Genomic DNA, 8,241 nt, shown 5'->3' with positions numbered 1-8,241 from the left:
GCTATGGATACAAAAATCAGGGGAATTATAAAACCAAAGGTTAATATTTTAATGCTTAATCTCAAGAATGGCACATTAATAGGAATTCAAGAAAATTAAAATAAGAACAACAACAAAACTTTCTTCTCAAATCAATCTAATGCATGAAGCATTCCCATTCTCAAACTTAGGGTAAGAAAAGCATCTCTCAGCACAGCTGAAAACCACTGCTGCGACTGTCTTATATGTACAAAATGGCAGAAGAGCTGTACTTGTTCAGCATTTTAGCTCCTATACAAGCATAAGGGATCTAATCTTATTTATTACCTTTGATTACAAGATTCTTAGCAAAGAAAAGTAAATTATATTTGATTTTACTTAGAGGTATTTATCTGGAAAGGTTTGTCTGCACTTCACATCAGAAGCAACCTTGCAAGTACCTTTAACACTTTCAGTGGGATACACAATAGAAAATCCCTACATTTTTTCCCCAGAAAAGCAGCTGAAAGAACATACAGAAAAAAAGCTTACATGAAAATCTAACTTCACTCAACATATTCCTGTTGCTATTAATAAAGCCAGGACTTCACTCACTGATGTATCAAAAGTTGTAATACCTGTATATGACAATGCGTATTATCCACATTCTGAGCTGTGTGACAGAAAGAAAAAAAAAAGTATGCATCCAGTCAACCTTCACAGCATCTGTTTCAAAATCAGAGACAAATGCAAATTTGCCTAAATTAGTGTAAATAGCATTTTCTACTAAGCCTCTCCCTAATATGTTTTCTTTGCTTAGATTCCATCAGGCATTTCACAGGAATCTTTCATTGTTACTAGTGGGTTCAGTATGATCAAGTAGGTAAATATTAGGAATCATGACCACTTAGCCACTGCTTACACTCTATATTCATCAACACTGATATCAACAACTGCATTTGAAGATTAAAGGTGCTAGACACCAACACTCACTGGTGACCCAGTGACCACACCTACCTTCTCAGAATTCTGCCTGAAAGTTGCAGCCTCATTCTTCTGTGATTTGAAGCTGTGGATCATTAGAAAAAAAATTGACTATGCTGCTGCAAGTGTTTCACTGAACACAGTTGTTAATGAATAACATAGAAATATTACAGCTTATGTGACCACATTTAATTTTTCAGTAAATTTCTACCATTTCAAACTACCAGCATTTATTATTTATACTCATTAAAAATTTAAGCTCCTGATATTTATTTTATCTGAGGTTTGATTACTTGCAAATTTTCACAATAATATATGACCCTAGATCACAGCTTTAAGTGCTCACTTTTGTTTCGTTTATCTTAATTCTCAGGACTTCCTTTCCTGTCTCCAACTTCTCTATGAACCCAACAGGTTTTCCTGAGGCTATATTTTCCTCTTCCTAAATTTTCACACTGCTCTTTGAAAATATTCTATACAGTTCTAATACTGAAAACATAGCAAATAAGTTATATAGAATCATGTACTCACTAGCTCAGGTCAACATATGTCTAGACTACTTTCCTTCTGAAAAGCAGTAAACCCTCCAACTCAACTGTGACTCTTTTTCCTAGAAATATATTACAGAATCGCAGAATCACAGAATCATCTAGGTTGGAAGAGACCTCCAAGATCATCTAGTCCAACCTCTGACCTAACACTGTTATTTTATCCATATTGCCTCTTCCCTTAGGACAGATATTTTAAACACAGAGCAATGTTCCACTTAGTTTATTGCCCCTTTTTTGCTTTATTTTAAATGTAAATTTAAAGCCACTGACATTGTTCTCAACAGCTGTTAGCAGCCTTCCTGGCCTGTTTCTGAAGACCTTCAAGATTGTTAAGGTCTCTCTTATACCCACACAGGTAAGCTTCAATATACATCTCTTGGTTAGGGAAGAAAATCTTTTTACTTAAAAAAAAAAATCTGTTATTTTTTTTTTCCTTCATACTCAAAACACTGAGTAGGTTGCTTTCTATACTCTACACTTAGTCTTGTCTGCAGTTTTATTTATGAAAAGTCACTAGATAAAAATAATCCTTTCATCCTATTTCCAGCGTATAATCAGCTTTGTGTACCAGTCTCAATAATTAAAGTAGTAGCTTAACCTTTTTTTCCACTATTATCAGTTTTGCAGTGTCCATCCAGTTTTAAGAGAAAAATCCTGTTCTAGAATGAAGTACAAACGTGGAAGAAGATTCTACTCAATCCAAATTAAAGCATCAACTAAACAGTCTTAACTCCACCCTTACAATTTATTTGATATGGAGGCAGTTGTCACAAATAAACTGAGTTGGGTAATTTTCCACTTTTGGAACAGAATATTCACTTAGGATTCCTTCACAGGACACAATGCTGTTTGCTGAGTTCATCTGCTAAGATGTTATTTTCCTTTCTAGTGAAAAAAAAAAAAAAGTAAACAAAAGCTTTCCCTGTGGTTTTGATATGCAAATAACCTATCCTTTCCAGAATATAATAGCTTGCCAGCAGAATAGGCTAAAATTCTGAACTGACTTCAATAAGGCTCCCCATTCTAGATGATAAGCATATTTAATGAGTGTTTAAACACTATTAGATAGGCATTTTTGGATGGTCCAGAAAGCTTTTCTTATGTTTGATAGCCATTAGGAGTTTAAAAATAAAAAGTGTCTCACACTAGTCTTAGTCTTCAAGAGTGTTCTCAAAAGAACAACTAGCCAGATCTTGAATGTATCAAGTGCATTACAATTATGACTTCAGTGTTGGACAGATATGTTTAATCTAGGGTTAAGCTGAATGAAGGCTTAATTAGGTTATGAGGAGTTTCACTTTACTATGGTTAGATCGCTGCTGTTATCCTCAATGGTGTATTAAAACTATCTGAAATATGTCTAACTATATTGCACTTAAGTATAGACAGTGGACCATTGAGATACAGATATGCATGACAATCAGGACTTTTCTTATAGCTTTACCATCTTATGACACTTATGGATTAAGGCACAATTAAAGCAAAATTCAATTAATTTGTAATTACTCAGCAATAATGACTTTTTTTTTTCTCTGAACATCTGTCAGAAAATGTTTTCATCTTCACTGAACATTAGTCAAACACCTGTTTCTCTGAGCTGTGATGCTGTGGGGAACCATTCTCCAACACGGGGGTTAATATGTGCTGAAATGGGAATAACTATGTGTGTTTTTACGGACAAGGAAGAATGTGCTAATACAAGAAAACAGCTAACACTTCTTGGAAGCTGAAACATACACATAAATTTCTCTTTCAAACTAAATGAGGTGAGCCACATCAAGCCATCTCAAAATAAGTATCAAGGACCAACAGTAACATTTTTTATCTAAAAGAAAGTTTATCTTCACATTTCATAGTTCTTCCTCTTTTTTTTTTTTTTTTGACTTGTTTCATTTTCTATAAAATCAGGACACAAGTATGTCCGAGTAGTAAAAATACTTTCTGCTTTTTCTTGGTTATTATTTGAGACATTCAATTCAGCTCAGACTTCCTATTCTCAATTCTAATTTATAAATGCTACCTCACTTTTATAAGAAATAGTGACTTATTTAGATTAAAAATAGATAAAATGTACATGACTAAACTTACAAAATATTAACATTTTTGTTAATTAAAAACTTTTAAACCTATTAATGTCATTAAGTGGTGAAACAGTATGAACTCAGACTTGAGTTTCACGTATTTTAAGGCTTATATTATACACTAGCAGGTTGGAAGCTAAGAGCCAGTCTGCCACTGCTCTAACCTAAATGATGTCAGGGCTAAGGCAAACAGAAATCATCACCTGATGGCTTTTTTTTTTAGTGAGTAATACTTAGGTCAATTCATATTAGCCTCCGTTCATAAGATATATGCTCAAATTAAGCTCATTTCCTAGCAGTTATAGCCTTATCAGTGTCAATTTCTAGAGACCAATATGGATCCTGAAAACAGAGAAACAGAGAACCACAGTATGCATAAATGATAATACAGTTGAGTAAATGATACTGGAAAAGTGGTGAATCACTCTGAATATGAGTGTGTGATAAACTGATGAAAGAAATTAACAAGCTGTAATAGATAGTTGGTACCCTATTTACCAACAGGAACAGCTCAGCATACATAGAGGTTATATATACTCCATGTCATAAAACACAATGTATTTTTGTCAGTTTTATTCACAATAAATTTACAGGTTACTTCAGCCACATTTACTCCCAGTCATCAGAGTTTGATGCACACTCTCTTTGTGCTTAAAAGGTACGGACAGTTAAGTGACCGACCCCTTTCTTCATTTGAGTGAGTCTGCAGAACACTAGAAATTTACTGTAGACCTCTTAATTATGCATGAAAAACCCAAGGCCTGCATTAAATACAGGGCTATATTTCAACTAAGGAGTGAAGATATATTATCTGAACATAGTCTTCCATCATGAGACTAATGCTAGAATCATGTATGCACAAGTTACTCATTTAACCATACAAAAAACATGTATCTTGTTTTTCCCCTCAAGACACAAGAATATATAGATTGGTGCTGGATGTGAGGGTTTTATTGTACAACTAAGCGAACTGCCAGCTGAGTTGCATTTAGTACATCTCCCACAAACTTCGATAAAGATTAAACTCATTTTTACATCCAAGTGGTTAAATTCTCAAAGAGATAATAGCTTGAGTCACACTAATATGCATTGTTTATCCTGCTGAGCCAGAGAACAAATTCTGTGACTTCACTCAGTGATAAGAAGACCGTATTGCAGTAACAGCTACAGCTAGCTCCTCGCTGATACTGATGTAGTACTAGAATCACTGTGATTAGTCTAAGCAATGACTGAAACTAAACTAAACAAGTCCAGAATCTTGAGACCTGTACTTCAGGTGTCCATGGCACCTTATGACAGCATTACTTCTACTTTAATAACAAGGGAGAAAGAATATTGCTTTTCAAGCAAATAATTGAGCAGTTCCCAAGTTCCAGCAAGATCAAAACAGAAAACTACAGGGATCTCGGAACCAAAAGGATCAGGGCTAATGAGCATCCATTATTTACACTGTCATATAGACACAGACATCTAAAGTGGTCACCATTGTTTATGAATACCTGGACAATAAGGGAACAAATCCTAAGATGAATGAATCAAGGCTTCTCTCAAAAGCAGTCAGTCTCCTCTAACAACATTCTCCCAAAATAGAAAGCCTAAATATAAAATAGACAGAATGATATATAAGTGGAAATTCTAGAACTAGCAAAGATGGATAAATAACCCTAAAGTCAGTGATGTCTAAAAAAAAAAAAAAATGTAACTATGAATTTGGGAACTATGTATTTGGTGAAAAGCACTGCTAACCTATATTGTGAGGAAAAGAACTGACAGAGGACACGTTTGCTCCTCTGGCCCTAAACTCTCAAATATAGCAACTGTAAGAGCTGCTGCAGTCCAAAAGTGTCGTAGCCGATAACTAAAACATCCACAACACTGATCACACACTGAAGAGTAGAATATGCACGTTAAGACAGCTACTAAAAGAAGAGAAGCTGCACAACTCTCTCAATATCAAAACCTTAATAATTAAAAAAACAAAACAAAACAAAACAAAACAAAAAACCAACCACATACCTGTATGGAAGCTTATGTTTTCCAGGTGTATTGCCACATGAGCAATGACTGGGGCTGGGCATGCATTCCTGCACCTAAAGTCAGAGAATTGAGACCCTTCAGTTCATAAATATACTTCTGCCATTTATGCACAGTGAGTGTAAAGGAAACATACAACTCTTATTTTTTCTCCATTATAGACTTCATGAGGTATACAGAAATCTAAAGCTAAGGGGAAAGCTGGATAAAAGTGGAATACATACAGGAACAGCCTGTCACAAAGGTAAAGCTGTTAGATAGAGACAATTAACTTTTCTCTTTCTTAAAGTGGTTATTCCTAATTAATTGTCATTTTCTCTCAACCAACAAATGACTAAGAAATGAGGTAAGAAATCAGTCCTTTTTAGTACTGACTGAAGGAATAACTAACTAGAAAACATACCCAGAACAACAGTTGTTCCAAATGCTTTGTAAAAAGTCTATACAGAAGTCTATGTTACTTTCTTGTATGCGTCAATAAGTGAAATTGGTGAAAACATTTGAATGTGCTGTGATTATATTCAGCATTGGTATTTCTGATCATTCGTAGGATTACGCTCTACTGCACACCTGGGATACATACTTTGAAAATTTCTGGTGCATACTACAGAACTTGTCAGCCTCTCACAAGAGACAAATTTTGAATAGCTTAATTCAAAACCAACTAAAGATTATGGCCACTATGTGTACATTTATCATTGTTTTTAGGGGCTTTAGTTATGACTTAATGGAAACCTTGTAATGATGAAACACAGAGTATATACACAAGTGTATTGGGAGTCTGATAACAACTTTCAAATATCTATTCTAGCCATTTCAGTCTTAAAATCATACAGATATAAAGAATTAAGAAAGACAATACATGCATAAAACACATGGCAAAGTTCAAATTCTTTTAGAAATTTCACGAAAGAGTATAAAGACAAAGGATACTGCCTTGTAAAGGACAAAAGACTCTAATTGCTGGCAAGTGCATACCAAGTAAGTTCCAGGAAAGGCCCAAAGCTTGCAAAGAAAACTACAGCCATCACCAGCAGTAGCTGTAATTTAAAATTATAACAGTAATAATAAAGATTCCTTTCATGTCTATTTACATATTTAAGGTTTTTTTTTGTAGATTTCTTCCTGGTACTCAGACTAACCTTTTACTGAGTATGGTCTGTCTCAGTCAGCAATGCATACAAAAGCAATGTTTACATACAGATGAAAAAGGTTAGAATATGAAACTAATACTATGTCTTCAGTCAAAAAAAATCACTCTACTTGAAGGATATGGGAAGGAAACTGGCAGCAAATCTGAACAGCCCTGGGAACTGAGCTTGTCCTGTCTATATACAGAGTAACAGAACAAGCAGTGCTTTACTCAATTTTTTGACTAGTCTCAGAAACAGAGAATTGTAAGGAATGCATACATCAACACACCTGATTTGGAATCAAAAAGGCATCCTCATGAAAACAGATTCCAATCATCTTTGAAAAAAAAAGATTTGTCTTCTTTCAGTGCAAACAGATACTTAGCTAAGTCATACTACTGTTGAAAATAATCATCATTGATCTAGGCAATTTCCATTTGTGCTTCCTGGAAAAATGTCTACTGCAATTGCAAAAATGCTAGAGATACTTAACTTCAATATTGACATTGTAAACCTATGATGCATGCATCGATTCCAGAGCATTAATATTACTGTATATAGAAAGAAAAAGCATTTGGAAATTTGGAAAACTCATTTTTGCTTATGTAGCAGACTGGTTACATTACTGTACATAATAATAATTTTAGGAAATTCTAAGTAATATTATAATAATATAATTCTGTAATAATATTAGGAGATTCTGAAATGTTATGATAATTGTTAAGAATTATGAAGAAACAGAAGATCAGAGTACCATAAAATTAATAGATCCTCATCCATATAGTAATCAATGGGCACAACACAACGTACTGTCCTGATGTACACTTTGAAACCTAAATATTCCCAAGACAGACATTTTGCAGACTGCAGAGCAGCAACTTTTTTCTGAACTCAGTATGATGCTCTTTGTCTATTTTGGGGAGTTTCCCCAGAGCAATTTGTGTGGCTGCTATATAAGACCAAACTATGTTTTGAACCTTTCTGTAATAATTGATTTTATTATTTATTTATTTGGTCATTTAGTCTGTGACATGATAAACAAGTGACAGACATCAAACTAAGACAAGAGGGAAACCTGTTGCTACTCATAGCTACTTTTCATTAATAATGATGTGACAGTTAAATGGACAATGATTTCACAAATTATTCTTTAGCCCTACTGCTATGCAGTGAACAGTCATACACCTTGCACATCCTGTAAGTGAAATTAAAATGATTAATTAACATGACATATCAATCTATTGCCTTATGCATAGAACGCTGATCCTACTCTTTCCAGATACATATACTTAAAACTCTATCACTCATGTTATATACCACACAACAGTAATGATCTGAAGACCTCAAGATACAAAAATATTAAATGCAATAACAGAACATCAACAGGCTCATTTTCTATTATGATTTAAAATGTCTTGAGATAAAACTTCATATAGTTGTTCTGATATGTAGTCTGCATATCGAAGAGTCTGTTCAGTTCAGCAGATGAAAATTAATGCC

Source organism: Cygnus atratus, chromosome 5 (assembly GCF_013377495.2).
Source record: "Cygnus atratus isolate AKBS03 ecotype Queensland, Australia chromosome 5, CAtr_DNAZoo_HiC_assembly, whole genome shotgun sequence".
NCBI lineage: Eukaryota > Metazoa > Chordata > Aves > Anseriformes > Anatidae > Cygnus > Cygnus atratus.
This window is presented reverse-complemented; position numbering follows the sequence as displayed.